General features: G+C 48.4%; 1 protein-coding gene across 4 annotated transcripts in view; it reads left to right on the top strand.

Annotated features, from left to right (window-relative positions):
- The window catches only part of LOC135898303 (solute carrier family 41 member 1-like), a 458169-nt gene that overhangs the window by 217332 nt on the left and 215779 nt on the right, over positions 1–25058 (top strand). The window lies entirely within an intron of this gene.

Raw genomic sequence — 25058 nt, forward strand, 5'->3', positions numbered from 1 at the left:
TGGGAAGGTCACAGGGACAGGTTCACAACTTCGTCTTTCTCCTTAGTTTGGCATGCACAAGGAGGAGGAGGAGGAATGAACGTTTATTGAAAGAAACAGCGAGAAAGTGTCCTTTCTTCGCCCTAGGTGGGCGGCTCTCTCAGTCCAGAAAGCCGTTGGCTAATGCTGCAGCCCGGGCCCGGTCCACCAGACTTCGCTGATCTTCCAGGCTCTGTGCCTTTAACATTGCCTCCCACGTTTCTTCGATCGCTTGTAGCGGTTCTGAGGCATCATCATCACTGTTGTTCTCGCGGTGCGGGCACACCAACACCATGTGTGGGAACGTGTCTGGAACGTCACAATACCGGCATAGGTATGAGAATTTGGTGGGGTGCATTCGGTGCATGATAATTCCATGTACATACGTATTTGTTTGTAGTCTGCGGAGGGCGGTGGCTTCTTCCTTGCTTAATTTTGGATCAGGTGGAGGATATTGTCTTCTTTCCAGTCGGTAATGTTGCAATATTACGGCGTAGTTGATGGGAATGTCCTCCACCCTCGTCGCTTTCCGGAGACCATGCGGCAGGAAATCCCGGCTGGTATGCTCTCGGGCAGCAGCATGTGCTGCTTCGTTTCCTGCCAGGTGTTCGTGGCCTGGGGTCCATGCGACGTAGGTGTCGGGTAGTTCTTGGCGTCTTGTTATTTCCTTTAGAATCTTCACTGCTGCGGCAGAAATTCGGCCTTTTCGTAGGTGTCTACATGCCGTTTGCGAGTCGCTCAAGATGATTGCTGTATCTTTGCATGTGGCGATGCCGAGGACGATGGCCACTTCCTCCACCGTTTCTGGATTTCTGGCCGGTATGGTGGCAGCGATTAGCTCCTTCCCTTGATTGTTGGTCACGGTAATTGCGTAAGCTCTTCTACCTGGGTATTTTGCCGCATCTGTATATCTCGTGTTCGGGTTCTTTGAGTATTTCTTGCTCAGCGCTCTCACTCTTGCTTGTCTTCTGTCTTTGTGGTATGTTGCATGCATGTTGCGAGGTATTGGAGCGACTGAGATAGAGTCAGGAAGAAGTGGCGGCAATCGGGCTTTCGCGTCTGAGTCTGCTATGAAGTTTTCGCTGTATGCGAGCTTGCGAAGTACTGCTCTGCCTGTTTGAGCCAGCTTAAGGCGTTCCAGCTGGCTGGCTCTGTGCGCTTCGCTCATTTCTTCCCAGGTGTTATGGAGGCCAAGTTTGAGGAGTGTCGTGGTTGAGGTCGTACTGGGGAGTCCTAGTGCGGTCTTGATTGCTTTTCTGATGATGATGTTGAGTTTTTCAATTTCAGCTTTCTTGAGGAGTAGGTACGGGGTGCCATATGTGATCCGGCTTATAAGGAGTGCTTGGATTAATTGGACGGTTTCTTGCTCTTTAAGTCCTCTTCTTTGGGTGGTTATACGCCGAATGAGATGGGTTACTTGTGTTAGGGTCTTTTGAAGCTTCGGAAGTGTAGCTGCCCCAGAACCGTTTTTATGTATTGTGAGGCCAAGGACGCGGAGGGAGACAACTTGAGGGATATCGATTCCATTGAGTCTGATGTTGGGATCTGGAGCGACGTAGCCTGGTGGTCTTCCCCGGGTCCTTGCCTTGAGTATAAGTAGCTCCGATTTTTCGGGGGCGCACTGGAGACCGCATTTTGAGAGGTACTGTTCTATCTGATCGATTGCTTCTTGGAGGGTAGTTTGCTGTTGGCCGGTTGTGGACGCTTTTGTCCATAACGTTATATCGTCGGCATATATTGCATGGCTTAAATCTTCGATGCCATCGAGTTGTTGTGGGAGCTTAATCAGTGCGAGATTGAACAGCAAAGGTGAAATGACTGACCCTTGTGGAGTTCCTTTGTTGGGCATTTCGAACTTGTCGCTTCGGATGTTGCCTATACCCACCGTAGCCGTGCGATCTTTGAGAAAGTCGTGTACGTATTGGTAGGTCCGAATTCCGCAGTTTGTATCTTGGAGATTTTGGAGGATTGCTTCATGTTTCACATTATCGAAGGCTCCTTTTACGTCTATTGTCAAAACAGAGAACTTTTTGTGGCGTTCTAGGTGGTCCAAGAGGTCTTCCTTGAGCTGTAGTAGTATATCTTGTGCTGAGAGGAGCTGTGGGAAGCCAAACATTGTGTCGGGCATGAGTCCCGAGTCTTCGAGGTATGTGGTGAGGCGATCGTGAACCATGTGTTCGAGCAGCTTTCCAGCGCAGGAAGTAAGGGAGATGGGCCTTAGGTTGCTGATTTGTAGTGGCTTGTTGTGTTTTGGGATCATAATTACATTTGCGTGCTTCCATTCTGCTGGGAGCACACCTTTTTCCCAGCAGTTATTCATGTAGTCGAGGAGTCCATTTAGGGCCTTGTCTGGGAGGTTTCGTAGGATCTTGTTGGTCACCTTGTCATTTCCTGGCGATGTGTTACGGGTCAATTTGGCAAGGGCGGCATGGAGTTCAGGAAGCGTGAAAGGGCTGTCGAGGGTGAGATTTGGTTCGCCTTTGTACGGTCGGGGATCGGTAACCTTGGGGGCATTGTCTCCGACAAGTTTACGCTTGATTTCTTCCAGGATTTGTTTGTCTGTTCCTGGATGGGAGTTAATGATTTTCTTGAGGTCATGTCTTTGCTGGGTCTTGGTTCTGGTGGTAGCTAGAAGGGCTCGCAGTATGTGCCAGGTCTTCTTCGTGCTTAGTGTGCCTTGAAGTTGGTCGCACAGTTTATGCCAATTCTGCCTGTTGAGTTGATATCCGTATTCTTCCGCTTGCTTTGTTATGTGAGCGATCCGTCTCTGCAGTTTGCGGTTAAGTTTCATCTTTTTCCACCGCCTCAGTAGTCCTCTTCTGGCATCCCAAAGATGTAGGAGGTGAGAGTCTACGGCCGGCGTGTCCATCGTGAGTTGGATGACTTTAGTGTGCTTCTCCGCCGTCTTGAGCACTTCGGTGAGCCACTCTTCAATGTTTTCGATGTTTTCTTCTATGTCATGTTCTCGGAAGGCCTTCCAATCCGTCAGCTTCGCCGTTCCTGTTCTACTCGGCTTCTTATGGTGCAGGATTTCAAGCTGAACGATGTGGTGGTCGCTGCCGAGATTTTCTTCCAGTCGGGTCCATTCCGCCTTGGATATTCCTACTGTAAAGGTGAGGTCGGGATTTGTATCCCTGGACACACTGTTGCCTATTCGAGTCGGTAGTTTAGGATCATTCCAGAGGGTGAGGTGATTTTGTTGCGCCGAATCATGCACTCGCGCTCCTTTCTTGGTCGTGTGCTGGTAACCCCATGCTGTGTGGGGGGCATTAAAATCCCCCATTATTACGAGTTTATGTCCTTTAGATAGTTTTCTGGCTTGCGTGATGATGTTTACAAAGTCGGATAACGGATCCCTGGGTGGGCTATATATGCATAGTACGAATAGTCTTTGGTGTGCCTTCTTCTCGGGTAGCACTTCCACTAGCGTGTGTTCCACGGTTGTTCCCTGAATTGCGTGATCCTGCGTGGTGAGATTTTTCTTCGTCAGGATGGCTGTTCTCTGAGATCTGGTGTGTGTATCATATCCCTGTATGCGCAGATTGGTGTAATAAGTTTCTTGGATAGCGATGATATCTGGTTGTTCCAGTTTGGTCAGTTCTTGGAGGTTTGTTCTTTTGGTTCGAATAGAGCGACAGTTCCATTGCCACAGCTTCATTGGGAGTTGTGGTGATCTCTTCTTAGTATTACTCGCCATCTTGTTCGATATCGTTATCTTCGCCCCGGGCCATGGATTCCGGTCTGGCTGCATTGTGGAGGTCTTTACGTGCTTTCTTGCGAGCCGTGTCGGTGTTGTTGAGTAGCTTTTCTACTGTGGCTTTCGTTACGTGGTTCTGCTTGGCATAGGACATGAAGTTGCTGAGGTCTTGGAGGGTAGCATGGATAGGGGCCAGCTGAGCGGTGATGTGTTCCAAGAGCTGTTGTGTTATCTCCTTGGCAAAAGTGGCCATGGCCTCCTGTATCTGCTTCCTTACCTCCATTGTTACGATTTCCTTGATTCTTTCTTCCGTAAGGGGTGGTGGGATGTTTGGCATTCCTTGAGGTTTCGAGGCTTGATTGGCGGTGTTTTGTTCTTTGCACCTTTGTATGAGCTTGTCAATGAGGACTTGCTGATTTTGGAGTTGTGCTCGCAGGTCTCGTTCGGTTTCCGTGGGTTCTTGTGCTCGTGTGTTTCCTCCTGCAGCGTCTGCATACGTGACTCGCTTTTGTTGGTTGCGTGTACGGGATCCAGATCGTGATCTTGACCGGGGTCCATCGTTTGCTTGACCACTTGATGATTTGGAGTCACTTCTGGATCTGCGTGGACTCCGTAGTGAGGTACTGCTCGATTCGGATAGTGCCGGAAAGTCTGAGTCTGAATTTGAGTTCCATCTGCGTTGCTGCTCTTGGATCTTGTTTTCCCATTGCAGTCTGATCTTGTACGGTGGTGGATTTGGCTTCAGTTTATGTCGGCACCCCTTCCCTGCTGTCTCATGGGGTTGTTGACAGATTTTACAGCTGGGTTGGCAGTCATGTTCTTCCGGTTGATTTTCCATCCCGCACATGTAGCAGAAGTTGATAAGTGGTTTCGGGCAGATATCCTGCCGGTGCCCTAGTTCTCCGCAGGTTCTGCAGTACTGCACAGATTTCCTGTATGGTTTGCAACGGTAGTCACAGCATTTATATATGATGTTGTATGGGACGTGCGGTCCGTCGAAGTAGATGAGTGCTGTTGACGATCTTCCCAGCATGCGTGCTGCGATAACCGTGTATCTTGCGGATACTCGTAGTCCTTGTAGTAGTTCTTCTTCGCTCGTGCCTGGCGGGATGTTGTAGATTACGCCTTTGCTGATGCCCTCTGGGGTCCTGACATGTGCTTTGACTTCGTAAATGGACCCTCCAAGCTGGATGCTGGTGATCTTGAGGAGCATGTCGTACGCTATGTCTTTGTTTGGTGTACTTGCGATGATTATATTCTCGGCATGTTGCACTTGAATCCGGATGTTGTCGTAGAAGTCTTTCTGGGACAACTTGCTAGCTCGGCCGATGGCATGTGTCACTGCCACCAATGTCCATTTGGAGAGTTGTAATCCCGCCTTAGGTCTGTAGATTATCTTCGTGTCGTCCACTGGCAAAGGCGGAAGTCTCGGTTTTCTATAATGTGGCATGTTTCCCGCAATAGGTGTTGTTGGTCCGGCTTGCTGCGTTCGTAGTTGGTCTGCTTCCTCGGCTGTGGGTTTTGTATGCACCTGGGTCTTCTTGCCTCTCCTCTCCCATGTGTGCCATTTTTCCTGGATGTTTATCGCCTTTCCGCTGTTCACGTCATACGTCCATCCCGCTTCCAGTTGTTGCTGCCCTTGTGTCGTCTCCACCTGCATTTCAATGCTGTTGTTTTCTTGGCTCAGTTCTCGTGCACTTGCTGCGTCTGTAGGCTATTCTGTGTTGCGTCTGTGGCTATTCTAGTGTTGCGTCTGTAGGCTATTCTGGGCGGGTCGAGAAAGATCTTATTGTTTCTGGTTGCTGGTGAGAATCGGGTAGTATTTACTGAGGATGTTGTTCGCGTTTGGGAGTGCATTTGAGAATTTAGTAGTAAGGAGAGGCGTTGTTGTTCTTGTGATCCTCTGGTGGGGCTTGAGGACCTCGGCTAGATCAAGTTTGGTTGCAGCGGTGTATGCATTTTGAAGGTCACTGTTTGGGTGGTCCCGGTTTGACAGGGTATATTGTATACTACCGCAGCACAGTATGCTTTTTATCAGTAACGCTGCTGAAAGCTCGAAACGGGATTTTGTGTGTTCGTTCGTCTGCCGTTTTCGTTATGCACTCGTCACCATGTTGTCACCGTCGTGGAAACTTTTTCGTCGACGCACCTTGGAAACAACTCAGCTTCACACTGCCCGTGTGAAGAAGAAAAGAAAAAAGAACTGGGCCATCCCAGCGGTGGGGTTTCAACCCATGCGCCTGCGTCAATGTTCGGTTGAGAGCCGGACGCGGTGACCCCTGCGCTATTAGGCAACAATAAATGTCCAAAACTCAGTTCCTATGACGCGTTTCCGGCTCTGCAATTGCTTCCGGTCCATCTGCTCCCCCAAAACATTGCCTTCGATATTCCTGCCTGTTACTCCAGAAAAATGGTTGCTTGGCAGTGCATTCGGGCGTCGAGTGGATGCAGCGTGTCCCGATCAAGCTATAGAACTTGGTCATTCGTGCTGGCTTTTGAGCGCCACGCAGGCACGGAGGGTGGTGACGTCTGTGCACATGTTTCGGAGGCCAGGGCAGGCAGTAGTGTAGAAGGTGACGCGTGCGCGCAGCGAGGTAGTTGCTCGGACGAGTGCTGACCTGCACTCCTGATTATACTTAATTTGGCAGGCTATCCGTTTACACCCTGAAGTCTGTGACACGCGTCCTTCCTCGGACACAGACCTCCGTATGTTCATTCGGGTTCTCATGCGCGAAAAGCAAAAATCGCACCACCTGCTCAATCCTCACGTCACTCACACTGAATCTTCGGTTCCTGGGCTGCGCGCCATCACCAGAGAGAAAGTCTCCTCCGTGGCCTGCGCTGCGAGTTGTGCGCCTCTAACACCGTCACCCTCGTATGCTTTGGTTGCGGCCATGCAACCAGTCTTAATTCAGCCAGCGCCTCCTGTCCCTGGTACTGCTTATAACCTTCTCGCGGCTCTAGCACCCCATGCGGCTGCCCCTGCAGTGTGCCCTGCTTGGCGTTCGCTTCGCCCAATTTGTCATTATTGCGGTGTTCTTGGGTATATTTCACGGTTTTGTCGAAATTGCCAACAGGACGAATGCCGTGGTTACGATGCCTACGAAAGGGACCCCTCGGTTCCTGCGAGGCAATACCAGCGCCGGCCAGCACCACCTCCTTTTCTTTGCCTCCCAATCCCGAAGCGCCTCGCAACTGCTGTCCCAGACATCGTCGCTCTTCGTCGCCTCTCCCACGCTCGACATCACCCCTGCAACCGGCCACCCGCACCACTCGCTACCGATCGCAAAGCTAAATGCTGCAGTTTTTCAAGGGAAACTGCATGGCTCGCACGGACTACAAATCCTTCAGAGTTCCCGGTCAATACATTAATAGTGTCTGTAGAAGGTGTGACGGTTCAAGCACTGATTGATGTGGGAGCTTCTATTTCGATTATTCACGCTGATTTGTGTTCTCGTGTGCGCAAGTCTACCATACATTACACGCATTTTTTTTGTCAACCTTCCATCAACCCTTGCAACGCCTCGACGAAGTCCTGACATGCCTCTCAGCTGCTAGGCTTCAGCTGAATACAAAAAACTGCCACTTCGCTAGCAAAACCTTTCATGTACTCGGACACATTGTCAGAAAGGAGGGCATTCGATCTGACCCCGGTGATATTACGGCTGTTCTCCGCTTCCCCAAACCTCAACGAGCCAAATTGGTCTAGCTTCGTATTTCCGGCGCTTCATACGTAACGTCGAACCCTGGCGGCGTCGCTCCATCAATTCCTTTGTTCTGGAGCTCCCTAAGTATGGTCGGACGAATGCCAAACAGATTTTGACACCCTCAAGCGTGCACTCACGTCCAAACCTGTGCTTTGTCATTTTGACTGCCCCGCACCCACTCTTCTACATACTGACGCCAGTGGTAATGGTATCGACGTTGTTCAGAAGACCTTTCACGACGACCCCACAGCCGGTCTCTTTGGTTAACATAAAACCAATGAAGGCATCCGCAGTCGCTTCTCCTGGCTTGGATTCGCAAGCAGCGTAAGAAAGACGTGGCTTCCAGCTCGCGCTGTCACCACCGCAAACGACTGACTTCACCTCCGGCTGAACTGTTCCAACCTGTACCATGCTTAAAGCTCCTTTCGCAGTGGTTGGCACCGACCTGCATGGACCGCTTCGCATATCAGCTGGTGGTAACGGATGGATAGTCACAGCTGTCGTTCACTTGACACGGTACGCTGAAGCAGCCGCACTACCTTCTGGATCTCCAGTGGAGGCTGCGGAATTTTTCTTGAAACCCACAGTTTTTTCGTCACGGAGCTCCACGTGTCCTTTTGAGTGACCATGGCAAAAACTTCCTACCGACGCTGCTCTACGATGTCCTCCGTGCGTCCAAAGACATCCATTAACGACTTCCAGCTACCACCCTCAAGTTATTGTTCTCACAGACCATCTTTCATCGCACGCTGTCCGACATGATATCCATGTATAGCAACCCTGATCACACCAATTAGGACTTCATTCTGCCATTCATCCTTTTTGCATACAACATCGCCGTGCAACGCACTATGGCATACTCAACATTTTTACTCGCCTGCGACCGTCAACCCATCCCTCTCCTGGACGTCTCTTTTTTTGGTGTCCTGGTGCCCTCGTGGACATAAGTGTGTGAGCATTTCGGTTCGTGCGTGGCCTACTGACGTCACGACTGCTGCTTTAACACCGACGCCAGTCAACAAGATCGAAAAACTCGATATGATGCATACCACCATGTCGTTCTCTTCCACCCTGGAGACTAAGTGTTGCTGTGGATGCCTGTTCGCGCTCCTGGAATGGGTGAAAAGTTTCAATCCCATCTCATCAGGTCCAATATGTTTCGAGGAAATACATGGCCTGTGAGCTATCGCGTCACTCCCTTTGTCACGCCTTTTGACAGCCACTGCCGTTCCAGAGAGACTGCACGTATCGCGCTTAAAGTCTTTTGTGCGCTGTTCACTGCCGTAACCAGCGGCAAGGTTAGCCCCTTCCGCGCGCGTGAGAAGTACTGTAAACATTATATTTCCCCTTCCTCTGCATCCTTCACCTGTATACATTCATCGTCAGTGGGCGGTGTGTGCGTCTTTGTCTTCTAAGCTCTTACATCTCCTTCCTACCTCTACCATGTGACCAGCTTCCCTAATTTCCAACACACACTTTTCTTTCCAGTTTGACAGTCCTACTGCAAACGCATTAAAACCACGCACTTAAATACCAGTCCTAAACAATCAACAGAGCACCAAACCATCGCAGACGTGTAATCGGGTGACCAGTGGAGGCTACATGTGCATGTTAACCTGTAAGGTAATTCAACATGGCTTCAGAGACAGTGACGTGTTCTGCCTAAACTAAGCATCACGCAGATGTTGTAGACTTAATTATACAGTTCGCGAAATTGCAACGTGGCACTTGCACCCGCTGACCCGATTTCTTTTCTTTCCTTCCCTTTGTCTATTTCACTGAGCCCTCGTCGTCCTTCTTTCTTTAAACGTTTGACGTTTCGTTCGTTACCCTGATTCCACAGAGCTGGGGCACTATAACGTTAAACTATTACAATATATTTTTATTCTAATCTCCTGACGTCAAATTTGCGTAACCGCCGCCGCAAGCATCGGGCGGTGATCTACAGGATTGTCTCAACAGACCAACCAAACGCTTTCCTCGTTTACAGGTGGTCACTTTTGTTTGCTTTAAAAATGAATATCATTGCCAGCGGCTAGCGGCTTGTCTTATCGAATTGGTTGACAAGAGGCGAGGAGCACACTCAAGGGGAGAGGTATTCGATAGGGCCAAGCCAGTGAACTGAAAATTGATAACCGGATGAAGAGGGCGGTGCCGGCGTCTGCGTTTGGTTCGCTTTCCCTAACTTCGCTTGAGGTGGCTGGTCGAAAATCGCGGCGGCATGCAACGGAAAGTTAAGAATGCCGCTAAAACGAATCCTCAGCAAAAAAGAGTTGGCAGAGTGAGGTCGTAAATGTGCCGAAAGCACTTCAAAACGTTACATGGCCACGCAAAAAGTTTTATTGTACGCAAATAAACTGATGTTTTCCGACATGTGCGAGTACCCAGTGCATGAGCAATCGGCGGCAGCCATCTTTAATTCCTCTCGAAATGAGGCAGCCTGCGGCTATTCAGAAGAAAAAATCAACTTTGTTCGGCGTTTTAATGCATCTTTGGCGGGTACACGTACCTTTGACGCTGTGAGTTTTCGCGGTTTTGTGAAGTTGCATGACAGGCAGGTGAAGTGGGTGCAACCCAAAAACTTTTTACCAAAAGCCGAGGGCTCATGGCCAAAAGGCACCGAATCAGAAATAATTATTTTTATTTTGTTCAGTCCAATGATGCATAATCAGTATTTACGCATTATATCAGAGGGGGAGCCATCGCACTTTACGTGACGTTGCGTGACAGCCAGGCGAAGTGGGGGTCATTCAAAAAAATTTTTGCCCAATCGCGGACGTCTGATTGCTGAATTGGAATAGAAAAGTTTGGAATAGCCTTACGTGATAGCGCCCCTGTTTACATATCGTGCCACATCAAGACATTGTGTGCTCTTCATATTGTGTTACCTTTACTTAACCATAAAGATCTCCTTCCTCTTTTATATCATTGTTATTTTCCCTCATACAATGTGAAAAGGAGTAGCGGTCAGCTCCTTAAATTGGCTTATTCTGCGCATTTTACTGCAATTTCATGAACATATTTTTTTTGGGGCCACACGTACCATTATACCTTAATTATTGGTCTTCAAATACTGATACAAAAGCGCGTCGTCTAAGTTTCTTGGAATCTATCCTCTTCAAATTCCACACCTAATTGCCAAATATGCAGATCTCTGCTACTTGCTATTCCATTGACCTGGCCATAAAGAAACCACAAAATATAGAGCACCATTGGTGCCTGGGTCAGCAGCAGTCGGCTTGGAGCCGTACTGATGGTTACCGGTATAAATCATTCGAGTTTTAATAATAAAGTAAACCAAGTCACGTTCTGAATTATTCCCACATAACAACGTCAAAATCGCTGCATTGTATCACTCAAGCAGGTCTTGGTATACCCACGTTAGACACGAGAAGATAAGAAAATAGGAAGCCTTCATCCTCCAGGTTTCTTCATCTACAGGTTTCTTGCGGAATGATCAGACGTAAATATGGGTTAAATAACAAAAAAAAATGTCGGTCGGCTCCTTGCGTACTTCAGTGAAACATATAGGCTACCGTGAATCATTTCAGGACTTGAGTAAACCGCAATTTGCATGTCCCCCGCATCCTAGAATTGCGACTACTGTAATGTCGTTTTCACTCCCAGCGTCTGCCAACACAGAAGGTTTTTGTCGATTACTCAGGCAATTATAGGGCAGGCCATAAAAAGCAGAAAAGCGTGCCACCAAGCATTAAGCCGTAACAGTGGGTCATAACAATTGTCTTCTTTTACGCAGCCTATTGCTCTCATGTTTCTAGCGCTCGCTATTGTCGTTGTAACAAGAGGTCCATTGTTATAAACTCGCATGAAGTTTGTGCCTACCAATGACAAACATACACGGGAAAAGCTCCTTTGTTAGAGTATACCTGTGCTTCGTTCAAGGTAGCAGCTTCCATGTCGGGGCACACCGCATCCTGCCTGCCAGACAGGTGTCCATACATAAACGGCAACGCTTTGCATTTTCTAGGAAAACCGCTGACAACGCACCTGTATGACAACTGAAGAATCACCATCGCAGGTGGTGGGTAGGAGGCAGTTCTCTCAGGCAACATTTTGAGTGTCACACTTCACATCAATAATCGCTGTATGTATATTTGAGTGATAGCAAAGTGCGTCGGTCTACCAGATACGCTTGTATACAATGGCCTGGACACCCTCAAGTGGGACTCCTTTCTTTTTCTCTTTGGTAGTAAAATCATTGCTTTTTTTTTCTTCTTTCTGCATCCTTAATAAAGTGTAGCCAATATACCCCATAAGCTCCGAAGCTGTAAAATATCAGGCTTGACCGGCAAGCATCCAACTGGTGACCTACTCGATGAAACCACTCGTCTACACTCCTTTTCAGAACCTGTTGCAGCACTGGGGAAACTACACGAATTCTTAGCCAACAGGAAGGCCGACTGCCCCTCGAGATGTGCTCGTGCAGTCCGTGTCGTCTATTCGGGGTCTGCTTGCCATCCTGTTACATGCTTCGTGGTTGGGTTGTTGACGGGAAAAAAATGTTTTGACGTCGTAACCATAAGCTGCGTTTGTATGCATGCGATAGCAGGGCTTCGCTTTATCTGTCTGCTTTCCCGCAGTTACCTTGTACCTTCGTTAGCAAGTAGTACGGGTGAAGGCCCTTACAAATATTCACTTGCTCCACAGCGATTGCTCGGCGTTTACTAGCTTGGCGTTTCCTCCCTACAGTAATCACATACCACGCTAGAGTGGGGTGCTAAAATAATTATGCAGTAAGCAATTAGGCTTTTATAGAGTTCCACATCATTAACGCATGAGGAATGCTAATGCAGTGGTGCCATCTGCTAACTAGATATCAAATCACTTTTACGGTTCGCAGCCGTGTCTGTGCTCCTTGCAGCGTGAATACAAATAGCGGATCGTTATAAGTACGACAAAACACACCTAACGACTTGACCTCAGCTTGAGATGAGACTTAGCGATGACGGAGTTTGTCGGTTGTTTCTTGGTGTCGAAGAGCCAATAAGAAGCACGAATTCGTATCGAAGCGGGTGGTCGGCGCTGTATGGGCGCTGCCATGTCGCCACGGTTAGCATGCCGATTACGGTTACCAGCGGTAACTGCCACAGTAATTCTCGGCATACGACGTGTATGCGTAAGTCAAATCAAATCAGTTTATTTTCATCTCAAGGATGAGGGCAGTCTTGGGTTAAAAGTTACATCAGTCACTAGAGGGGAACCCGAGCCTCCCTGATACATGGAATGCATTGAGCACGGACGAACAAAATTCGTTCATAGAAAGAAGGGGTTAATATTTTACAAGTAGTAATAGACATAGATTCATCATGAACTGAAAATATAGATACACAGATTCCTTTACGGTAAATTATACAGTACAAAACCTGAAGACAAATTCTAATATACACTGAAAATTTAGTTAGTGATAAATATTTTGCGTTGATTTCATGATGAAAGGGCTTCCCTAATAACACGTATGTCACATTCTTCAAATATTAACTTTTTTTTGAATTAATTTGTTTAATAATATAGAAACAGTGAAGCGAAACATTTGTCGGCCAAAGTGTGTTCTGCACAATGGAATGATCCAGTGTTGTTGGTGACGAGTAGGTTATGGGATAGTGTATGGTTCAATTTGAAAAATATCAAAAAAGCTCGATTGCTATTGAGCATGGATTTTTATATCTTATTGCTAGGTAATACTCGTAAAGCTGATGAATTGGGATAATGTTAAACCACCTAAATAATTTACCTGTGTGTGCATAATAGTAAATATTAGCAATGTGCCTAATCGCTTTTTTGTGCAGTTTCTATAGTCTATTTTGCTGTTGTACTTGCCCATACCAAAGAACAATAACTGACATGCGATAAAAACAAGCCGTTATAAAGTGTTATCTTAACGGAAACTGGAAGCAAGGAACAGTCGTGCAAGTATACCTACACATTTGGAAATATTAGTTATTAGCTCATTAATTTTTGGTTCCCATGACATTATACAATTAAAAAACATTCCTAAAATTTTAACCATCTCTACAATTTCAATCGTCGCACTACCTAAGCGTAAGGCATCGTGTGGAGAAGTAAGCTGCATTCGCGAGTGAAAAATAACAGCTTTTGTTTTTGATGCGTTAATGACTAATGAATTCTGCTCACTCCATGCATATAGGTACTCTAATGTAGTGTTGATGAATGTAGTCAATGCACCGCACCCATAACGTTAACAGTGAAGAAAATATCCAGGTTTATCACTTATTTTTACAATGTCGTTGATGTATAAGTTAAAAAGTAGCGACTCTAAAATGCTACTTTGTGGTACCTGAGTGGTTATCGGCTGAAGAGAAGAGTAGTAATGGTTAATTTTTACACATTGCGATAGGCACTTAAGGTATAATTTCCAGAGTGAAAGTGGGATGCCACGAATACCATACATTTCTAGTTTTTTTATTACATTGTAATGACAGAGACGATCAAAGGCCCTGGAAAAATCTATGAAGATTCCAATGCAGAGTTTCTTATCTTCAAAAGATTTTATAATTATTTCTTTTTGGCCTAGTAAAACAGCCTCAGTCGACCTGCCCTTCATGAAACCGTATTCTGATTTTGTTATTATGTGAAGTTTGGTGCAAAAGTTTAAAACTCTTTTAAAACTATTTTTTTCAAAGCCTTTTCAAAATATCGGTAATATAGAAATGGGTCGGTAGTTCGCGAGGTCATTTTTGTCTCCTTTTTTATGTAGCGCAGTGACAACAGACGTTTGCCTTTGTTTTGGAAAACAGCCTGTCGATAAAGACAGGTTATAAATGTGAGTGAGCAGAGGAGCTATAATATGGATTACATGTTTGGCGGGAGATATCTGAAAACCGTCTATGTCACGCGCGCTGGTGTTCTTTAGCGTAGAGAACGTTAAGGCTATTTTTTTATCGTCGGTTGGTACGAGAAAGGTGCTGTTCGTTTCTGTAGTCTCTGCACGAGTTGTCGTTGGCTGTAATTATTGCGTTCGCTGTAAAACGTTTATGAGAAAGTGGTTGAAATTTTCTGCAAGCCCTAGATCTTTAACAATGCGGCCATCTATTTCTATTTCCGTAATTCCTGAGCAAATAGGGGTCCTGTGAAGTGACGTATTAGGCTTCCTCCAGATGTTTGCACTCCCACTGCAGAAGTCTGGATCGAATTGTATACTTAAATAATTTCTTTTTTTCTTTTCTAATAAACGCAGTTACTTTGTTGCGGAATTCTTTATATGTTCTATGGTCTCATATGTCTCTAGTTCTTAAAGACCTACTAAAGAGTCTCGTTTTCTTCTTGATCATTTTTAAACATTGCTGATTTATCCATGGTTGTCGATTTTTACGGCATTCTTTTACAACCTTTCCTTTAAAATGCTTCAAATAAATTTGCTTAAGGATAGCTATGTATGTCTCGTAGACTGAATCTCCAGTTAGTGAAAGGTAGACTGTACTCCAATCTGTTTGGGAAAGACTTGTGCTAAAACCTGCTAAGGTAAGAGGCGTGATGTCGTGAAGTGTTCTAGTCGGTAACTCCGTCGGCTTTTTGGTAGTAGTGTCTGTAGTAAAATAAAGTGCCAGGTGGTCGCTCATATCGCAACACAATACACCTGACTCCACGTTATATTTGTTTATGTTAGTAATAAAAACATCAATTAAAGTTGCCGAATTTGGTGTGATACGTGCGGGGGCATCTGTTACTATCTCGCAACCATTTGACACAACCGTAGCCATAAACTCAGTTACGAGGGGAGAAGGCTCTAGTACGTTGATATTAATGTCGCCACCAAGAATCAGTCTTAAATTGTTGTCGTTTACGTAATGGAATAATTTTTCAAGAACACTGGTGGAATTATTTACAGATGAATCAGGTGGTCTGCATATGACGGAGTAAACGTAATTTCGTGACGTTAGAGTAGAGCATTCAATGTCAGAATTAACAAAAGAAAATTCTGGTACTATCCGAGAGTCGATGTCGTTCTTCACTAAAATGGCAAGTCCACCACCTTTTTTATTCGTACAGTTGAGGAAGCAAATGTTATAACTATCTTGCCTGTAAAGCTGGTCTTCTAGAGTATACAAAGTCTCCGTAATCCTTATGATGTCAAAAGTAAAAAAAAATGGTGTTAAGAAAAGCAGATAGTTCATATTTCTTGTGTCTTGCTGAACCAATGTTTACATGAAAGCAGCACAGTTTGTCGCGAAAGGGACTCGCTGCAAGATTATTGACGTCACGAGATGATATCGCCATGGCTAAAGAAAAGATGCATCACAACAGCGCACAGCAATTCTAAGCAATCTTTTCAATGTCACATGCTTCACGAATGTGCAGAACACGCGAGTTTTCATCTTTCCGTACAAGAATACGCCTATGATTCGTCCACACAAACTTCCAGTTTACTGTTTTCTTTTTAGCTATTGCCATACCAAGGAGTTGCTTTAAAACTGGGCATAAGTGGTTATTGGTGAACACAGGCGTGTTAGAGGAGTGGCCGAGATCCTTTGTCGAAATGCGCGTTTTCTTAGCTTTTTTTTAATTCGAAAGCATGCCCTTAGGCATCATACAAAGGATGCTAAAATTACACGAACAGATTCGACTAGTACAAAAAATGTAGCAGTTGAGAGGAAGAAGATCGGCAGGCTGAAAAGCCCCGTTGCCATCGTATGTATGTATACCCGTTGCATGTATACCCGTTGCCACGTATTGACGACGCACTTGACTGTTTGCAAGGAGCGAAGTTTTTTTCCTCCTTAGATCTCCGCTCTGGCTACTGGCAGGTGCCCATGGCTGACGCTGAGTGTTCTAAAACCGCGTTTGTAACACCAGATGGCTTGTATGAATTCACTGTGATGCCGTTCGGTCTGTGCAATGCGCCCGCCACCTTCGAAAGCATGATGGACGGCATCCTATGAGGCCTGAAGTGGCATACTTGCCTTTGCTACCTCGACGACGTTGTCGTCTTTTCCCCTGATTTTCCCACCCATCTTCGGCGTTTACATCAAGTTTTGACCTGTCTCCGGAATGCTGGTCTCCAGCTTAACTTAAGAAAGTGCCGATTCGCAGCTCGAAAACTGACTATATTAGGCCACGTTGTCTCCAAAGAAGGCATTCTTTCCGATCCTGAAAAACTTCGCGCCGTATCCGAATTTCCGAAGCCCACTAACTTGAAAGCACTACGCAGCTTCATTGGCCTATGCTCCGATTTTCGACGTTTCGTTCGCAATTTTGCTACAGTGATCGCACCACTTAACCAACTTCTTCAAGGCGACAATGAACTTTCTGCTTGGTCGGAAGCCTCTGATGATGCCTTTACGACCCTTCGTCACCTCCTCACGTCTCCGCCAGTCTTGCGCCATTTTGATCCAAGCGCACCTACAGAACTTCACACTGACGCCAGTGGTGTCGGCCTTGGTGCCGTGCTCGCACAACGCAAGAACACTAATGCCGAATACGTAGTCGCTTATGCTAGTCGTGCCCTCACGAAACCTGAGGCCAATTACTCAGTCACAGCAAAAGAGTGCCTGGCTATCGTATGGGCTCTTCAAACGTTTCATCCATATCTCTATGGTCGACGCTTTGACGTGGTGACGGATCATCACGTTCTTTGCTGCTTGTCCAACCTAAAAGACCCGTCGGGCCGCCTCGCTCAGTGGGCCCTCCGAATCCAGGAATATGATATCCGTGTCGTCTATCGTTCTGGACGCAAACACTCTGACGCCGACGCCATCTCGCGCTCCCCAGTTACTTCAGACAGCAGCACTTCTACCGACAGACATGACATCTCACCACTTGACATCCTGGATATGGCATCGGAGTAACGAAAAGACCCATGGATCGTCATGATATTCGACATTTTGTCCAATCCTTCGGCAACTTCGGCACCTCGAGCGTTACGCCGACAGGCGCAGCATTTCACAATATGCGACGGACTTTTATACCGCCGCAACTACCACAATGACGGCCGCAAGTGGCTCTTAGTAGTGCCTCGCCACCTACGACAAGATTTATGCTCCGCTTTTCATTCTCACCCGCAGTGTGGTCATGGCGGAGCGTCAAAAACCTACACACGGCTTCGCCTACGATATTATTGGCGAGGGATGTACACCTTCGTCCACAAATACGTGCGCTCCTGCATTGCCTGCCAGCGACGCAAATGTGTCCCACATCTCACCACCGCACCACTCCAACCACTTCCCTGCCCAGCTCAGCCATTCGACCGCGTCGGCATTGATATATACGGGCCTCTTCCATCTACTGGCGCTGGCAACCGATGGATTGTTGTGGCCGTAGATCATTTGACACGGTATGCTGAAACCGCCGCCTTGCCTGCTGCATCAGCAAAGGCATCGCCTCGTTCATACTAAACAACATCGTTCTCCACCATGGCGCCCCTCGTGAACTGTTGAGCGATCGGGGCCGCATATTCCTCTCAGACGTCTTGCAGTCCCTCCTATATGAATGCCAAATTATTCACCGCACTACTACTGCTTATCATCCACAGACCAATGGCTTAACAGAAAAATTCAACAGAATTCTTGGTGACACGCTATCAATGTATGTTGCATCTGACCACTCCAACTGGGATCTTGTACTTCCGTTCGTCACTTACGCATATAACACTGCCTCTCAAGCCACTACTGGATTCTCGCCATTCTTTCTGCTTTACGGCCACCATCCCTCCAGCACCATTGATACTGTTCTCCCGTACCGGCCGGACCCTGCTGAATGCTCACCTGTTTCTGCGATTGTTGCTCAGCAAGCCAACAAATGCCGACAACTGGCCCGTTCTTTGACGTCTGCTCAACAGTGCCGCCAAAAAGTGCGCCATGACCTCAATCCTCCCCCTCACCCCTTCCCCGTCGACTCACTCGTGTGGCTTTGGGTCCCGCCTGTTGCTGCTCCTGGCCTTTCGTCCAAGCTCCTCCCGAAGTACCACGGGCCCTACCGCGTGGTTGCACAAACATCACCAGTGGACTACGTGGTCGAACCCGTATCGCCATCTCCCGATCTCCGTCGACGAGGGCGAGAGACTGTACACATTGACCGGCTGAAGCAGTACTACGATCCGCCCACCTCTTCCTAGGTCGCCAGGATGGCTACTCGTCTACGACCCGAATAAACCCCATTTACACAGTGAACGATGATGTGGTCCATGAATCCAACGTTCAAGGTCGGGCGGGCGGGTAGGCCGAAGGCCTGTTGCCCGGAGGTGGCGGAGACGTCTTAAGTGAAGTCCTCGGCACGTGCATAATAAGTGTGTCACTGTCACATTTTGGATTTCTCTTTTGCAAAATGGGCAGGGTGAGCCGTAAGGACCATGGTACTGCTGTCGCCAGAGAGCGGTCACAAACGGGGTGAGCGCGACCCCGACACGTAGCCTCCTTAACGTAACCTCCCCTCGGCGGGTTAACCCACCAGGGATGTCTGACCCACACGGAGGTATGAGAGCTCGTGTGGTACGTCGGAGGTTTTCCTTTTCCCGGATCAGTCGTCCACAGGCGTCTTCAGGAAAATGTGGAAGTGGGTATGTTATAATATGTGGGTGGGTTGCCATATCTGCTTCAAGGCGACCCGCCAGGGCTGCTCGAGGCACCCACTGGACAGGTATGAGGATATTCGTAGTGGCAGCAAGACGGTGAATGCTATCTGGGAATAGAGTGGACCGAGATACCCTGCGTATGTCGTGGATGGCTTGAGTGGAGTCTGTGCGACTGATGAGTTGAGAGGATCGAGCAGCTTGAACAGTAGGTAGCAACGCGGCCAAGCCGTCTCGTATGGCAGCAAGCTCGGCAAGGTAGGCCGGTGGTGCAGGATGGGCAACAAACGAGCACGTCTGGCCTGCCTCTGGTATCAATGGACACAGGAGAGCTGTGTGAAGCTTGGTGCCATTAACAACGGCATCAGTGTATGCTGCAAGAGTCGCGTCGTTTTGATTATCATCGGCGCGAAGAAGGCGGGAAACTTGGGCATTCGCCTGACGAGGAACCGGGTTATACAGACGACCAAGAGGCTTATTGTCACTTAATTGTAGCCTTTTCTATGGAGCTACATCGGGTCTCGTAGATGCTGGATTGTGTATTTCGTGTCTCATGTACCCGGCCAGTGAAGCAGCCGAGCAGATATATGGCTTTAGGGCGCGCACGCATCGACGTTGGTGTACGAGGTCGTCGATAGTGTTGAGTTGGGACTCGGCCTGTAGGGTTGGCAACGGAGTGAGGCGTGGTAGTCCCGTTACGGCCCGGATGGCTTCGTTATTAATGGCCTCAAAGTGAGCCCATTCTGCCTTCGTGAGATGATGAAACTGGGCTCTGTAGACGAGTCGTGGTTGCAATACAGAACGGACAAGAAGGCGAGCCATGTTGGTGCTCGCTCCGCCAAATTTCTTGGCAATCCAACGTATCAACTAAATCGTTTCGGTGGGCTGTTGCTTTGCATTCTTGACCCATGGCCCCGCAGATCCGGAGGGATCCATTTCAAGGCTGAGTACACGGAGAGTTGAAGCCTCGTGTAATGGTTGCTGATCCAGAGTTAGCTGAAGAGGCCGGAGTGTGAGCAGATGGCGCCCATACTTGTTCGCTACTGACATGTACGTCGTCTTGTCCTTGGAAATGTCAAGGCCTATCTGAGCACACAAGTTGTGCGTCACGTTTAGGGCCTCTTGGAGCGCTTGTTCTTGGTGGCAAATTTCAGGATCAACTCACCAGACAGTGATGTCATCTGCGTATATTATGTACTGGGCGTTATGTATCATGGCTAGCTTCCAAGCTAGTGGAAGGAGAGCAATATTGAAAAGGACTCGTGCGAGCACAGATCCTTGTGGGACACCCCGATGTGCGACGAACTGACCTGCTGCTTGGCCAGCCAGGCGAATGGAGAAAGTGCGAGCGCACAGGAAGCCTTCGACAAATGTGCAGACACGGCTAAGGACCTGAAGCCAATGGAGAATTTCGACAATTGCTTCGTGACTCACATGGTCGTACGCTTTACGAATATCCATTGCCACAATCGTGCGAATTCTTCGGGAGCGGCCTCCGATGAGAACCACAGAAGATAGGTACGCAAGGCCATCATCTGCGCCTAGATGAGCACGGAACCCGATTTGGCCAGGATGATACCATGAGTACCGCGTGAGCCACCCAGTAATACGCGCCGCGAGCAGCCGCTACATCAGCTTGCCTAAAGTTGAGGTTAGTGCTATTGGGCGCATATGAGTAATATTATCTTGGGGTTTTCCGGGTCTGGGAATAGGGACCATTTCTGCATGCCGCCAAGAATCGGAAATGACTCCTGTAGCCCAAGCTTCGTTTATCGCCCCTAACAGCACTTCAAAAACCTTGCCTTCCGTGTTTTTATAAAGTTCATGCGGTATGCCATCCGGTCCTGGTGCCTTGCATGGCTTCGACAGGTCTATTGCCACTAAAAATTCCGCCATAGTGAAGACAGCTTGTATACCCTCGATGTCGGAGAGCGTAGGCGGCATGCCTGCGTCCGCGGGAAGGCAAATTTGAACTACGAAGAGAGGCGGTGCTGTGTCCAAAGCCAGAAAAAAGGTGTGGGCGACAGTTTCTTCGAATACTGCTGGTGTCTGGCCCGATGCTAACAGGGCGCAGGCTGCGGGCTCTGGAGGGCGCCGACTATGTTTCATTACTCGGAAGGTGCGCCAAATGGGGGCATTGGGCGACGAAGGTCCGAGAGAAGAGCACCAGTCCATCCAGCGGCCACGTTCTAAGCGGTGTTCATGGCGCCGAGCTACTGCTGTAAGGCGTTCGGCCTCTAAGCGAAGGGTATTTCATGCAGAGTCACGTTTTGATGCAAGTTTTGCTTGGCGGCGCGACGCCCAGAGACGCAGAAGTTGCAAATCAGGAGCGGTTCGCGATTCATCTATCCACGACGTACGTGTCGCCTCAACTAATGCCGCCATAAGACAATAAGACGGGTCCAGCGTGGAGTTGGATACATTGCTTTCTGATACCGCCCTGTGTCGATCCCTCTCCACCACTCGACATAGTCGACGGACGCGGCCTGTTCCGCCCGAATATAAGCCAAGGTGAATCGGATGATGGTCACTACCCCAGGAGTCGGGTTCACATGACCACGAGACGGTCCCTAGCCACCAAGATAAGTCCGGTAAGTGTGGCGGCGCGCGAGGGTGGTCACGCTGACGAGTAGGCACTGCCACATTATTAAGCAGAAGGAATTGGGCGTCCATAAATGTGTCCAGCACACACGTACCACGCGCACTTGAAATAGCGTACCCCATGTGATGTGGCGTGCGTTAAAATCTCCTGCTACAATAATGGGGCAACCAGGATGTTTCTTTCGTAGGTGCGCCAACCAGCCGCGGCACAACCGAGCCAGGCGACCGCTGTAGGGGCGGGCATAGTACCAAATGATGATAGCGTCCGTGCAGTGGAGACGAACCAATACGGCCATGACTTCTTGCCATAAAGTACACCACCGTGAAAGATCAAGGCGAGTCTGATGAAGAGTGCATCTTACATACGCTGCAGCCTTTCCTGGAGGGACATCGGGCGTAGCACTCTTACGATCCAACATTGAAGGCGATGAGTATGCCACAAATCCTGGAATGGGTGGCCGGCCGTTGGATTCTTGAAGCAGTAGAGCCCAAACGCGCAGCTTCCCATATCTGAGACGCTGACGCCGCTCTCCGACCTTCCCCGCGATGCCGCGACAGTTCCACTGTAAGATGCCTTCTGGCACATTTGAAGATGTAGCAGCCATCATAGATTAAGATTGGCCAGTAGAACCGAGGCGAGATGCTGGAGCTGTTGCGCAACGAAGCGCAAGAGCTCATGGGGTGAAAGAGGTTTAGACACAGATGCCGGGTTTGCCGCATGAGCAGGACTAGACGTCGACGACGAATGCGACGGCCGTGCTCCGTCATGACGACGCCGGAGCACTGTATGGCGTTCCTTGAGACGTTGGATATCCTTTTAAAGGGTGGCCAGGCGAGCTTCGATCTCGAACTCTTCGTCTGCCAAAGGAAGCGGCGTGTCTTCTATTGATTGTGATGCCCGTTGCGGTCATGAAGTGGACGACCTAACAGCTGCGCTATAGGTACGAGTGGCAGCATCACTTGTCGCTGTACTTGCTGTTTTCATCTCGCTAGCGTCCTCTTCCAGCGAGGCCAGAATGGCGTAACGGTTGTAGACAGGGACTTGTTTCATCGATGGATCTCGAGGGGTCCTTGCTCTCTGTCGAGAATGGCCTTGTCGAGCCTTCTTAGTGGCCTTCAACTTCGTAGGACACGTCGTGGAAGTGATGTCATGATCGTTTGTTTGGCATAGGCCGCATCTAAACGATGCTGACGGTTCAGGCTCCACGGTGTCGTCTTCGGGTGGGTAGGGCAGGATGATTTCATGTATCCCTGTCTAAAGCAAGAGTAGCAGTACACAACGAAAGGCATGAACGGACGCGGGCGCAGTACGCAGCCCTAATACAGGATACGTTCAGGTGGGGAATTAGGACCTTGAAGCGTGATTAGGCACGTACGATCGCTGCCTAGGTAGCGAGCAGCCACGACCTTGTGTGTGGGACACGGTAGTTCCTGCAGGAGCCTTTCAGGTTTTTCGTCAAGGTCAACGCCATTAATCACGTAGGGTCTTAAATCGGTACTACTGGCGAGGTACGCCTGGACTGGAAGGACACATTCTTCCGAGACTTGTATTTGTTGCAGTTCTTCGAGTTTATAAACTAGTGTCATAGCAGACACCCATACTGAGACCGTATTAGTGGGTTTGTGTAGAGTGAAACATTGAAAACGGGAAGCCTCGAGGCTGGCGTCCAAGGCCGCTTGAATGATACGGTTGCGCAGAGTGGACATGTCATATCTAGCACGAGGCTTGATAACCACTTTGTACCACGATGTCATTGGCGACTTCGGAGACGTGCGTGTCGGTCATGCGGGCAGGCCTTGTGATGAGCGAGGTCTTTTCGGGGCTGCTGGAGCTACATTTTCATCCGATGGAAGGCCAGTAGCTTCCTTCGTTCTCTTGGCCGACACGACAGCAGGGCTGTTCTGCTATATGTTGGTGGTATCCATCTTCAGGGTACCGCCTTCTCACGTTGCACTTGTCCCCACGAAGGAGACTCTCCTGACTGAGACGGCACTTGAATCGGTAATGTTCCGCTCTTTCGGCACAGCGGACGACAGCTTGGATGTTCCACGCTCGCACTCGTGAAGCCGCGCAAGAACTCGAGTTGGACGACGCAGCAGGAGGGTGTAGATGACGACGGACCTTGTAGATAGGGGCCAGTAGTAATTACGAACCGCCAAAGCGACCCATAAACAACAGGTTTCCTGTAGCGGGGAAAAAAAACCAGCAAACGGGGCGAAAATCCGGAGCTACGGAAGAACATGTCCGAGCGGAACCAACCTGGCAATCTTTCTTCTTTGCTTTTTGAAGCACCGAATCGCGTTTGGAGCGGCTCTTGAATTGGACTACTCTGTTCGGGTTTGAAGTGGGATTTTTCGCAGGTACACGGTGACACTTTTCAACATCATCTTTCGAGATGGGAAGATATAACAGTGCGCCAATCTCATGAAGGTTACAAGGAAGGTCCTCATCTGCAAGTTTGTGTATTCCCTTAATTTCAAGGTTACATTTTCGAGAATATTGTTCTGAGGCAGTGATCCTCTAATCCTGTTGAGACATTTCTTTCCTCAAAGCTTCGCACTCATTTGTTAGCTTTTCATTGATGCTCCTTAGAGACTTGTCCCTCGCAAGATCAGCGTTTTCTCCCTTTAATTTTTCGACTTTCTCATTCAAAAAGCTCACACTGTTTTTTAGGTCTCTTATTTCCTTCCGTAGTTCTGTTTCAATTGCAGATTTGAATTCAAGCATTCTTTTGTCATCTCTTCTCGAAACTTTGCTAATTCGCTCATATTCACAACGCCAAATTATCACCTTGTCAGCAGAGAGGCAGCAATTTGAATGATACTTGTGTAGTAAGAAAATGCTTTCTAGCCTGCAATAAACGAAAACGGGCATATGAGAGACGAACTTTCGCTGCCCTCGCTGCTGCCAAGTGAGGTGCAGGGCTCCAATGCAGCAAGTTTTATAGGAAGGTTTCCCCTGGCGGTGCCCTGCGTCGGTAGTGTCCCTGCTTCGTCAGGCAGTGTTCATGCCTCGGCACATGTCGATGCGTCGATTTGCCTCTCGATACGTGTGGTGCAGTCAGCAATGCGTGGCGGTACAGTCAATAGACCACGTGTAGATGCGTCGATTTTGCCAGCGCGCCGTCAACTGCAATCAACGAAAACAGGCGTGTGAGGAACGAACTTTCGCTGCCCTCGCTGCTGTCAAGTCCTAAAGTTCCTAAAGGTCCTAAAGTTCCACGTGTTGCTGTACCGTTTCATGTAGCGAGAAAAATATAGCTATCTAGTGTAGGCAATAATCAGTCAATTAAGCCCGGAACTATGCAACGCTGCGCAAGGATTTCACCTGCGTGCGCCTCGTACCTTCGACAGTGCTTCAACCAGCTTCTGAGATGGAGTATAGAAATAAGCTTTGACAGCTATGGCTGTTATACGGCTGATCTCTTAGTGTAATACCTTCATGAACGCATTAGAAGTGTACGGAATGTCACATTCCTTCGCCCCAGCAGCT

This window comes from Dermacentor albipictus, chromosome 5, assembly GCF_038994185.2.
Source record: "Dermacentor albipictus isolate Rhodes 1998 colony chromosome 5, USDA_Dalb.pri_finalv2, whole genome shotgun sequence".
Lineage (NCBI taxonomy): Eukaryota > Metazoa > Arthropoda > Arachnida > Ixodida > Ixodidae > Dermacentor > Dermacentor albipictus.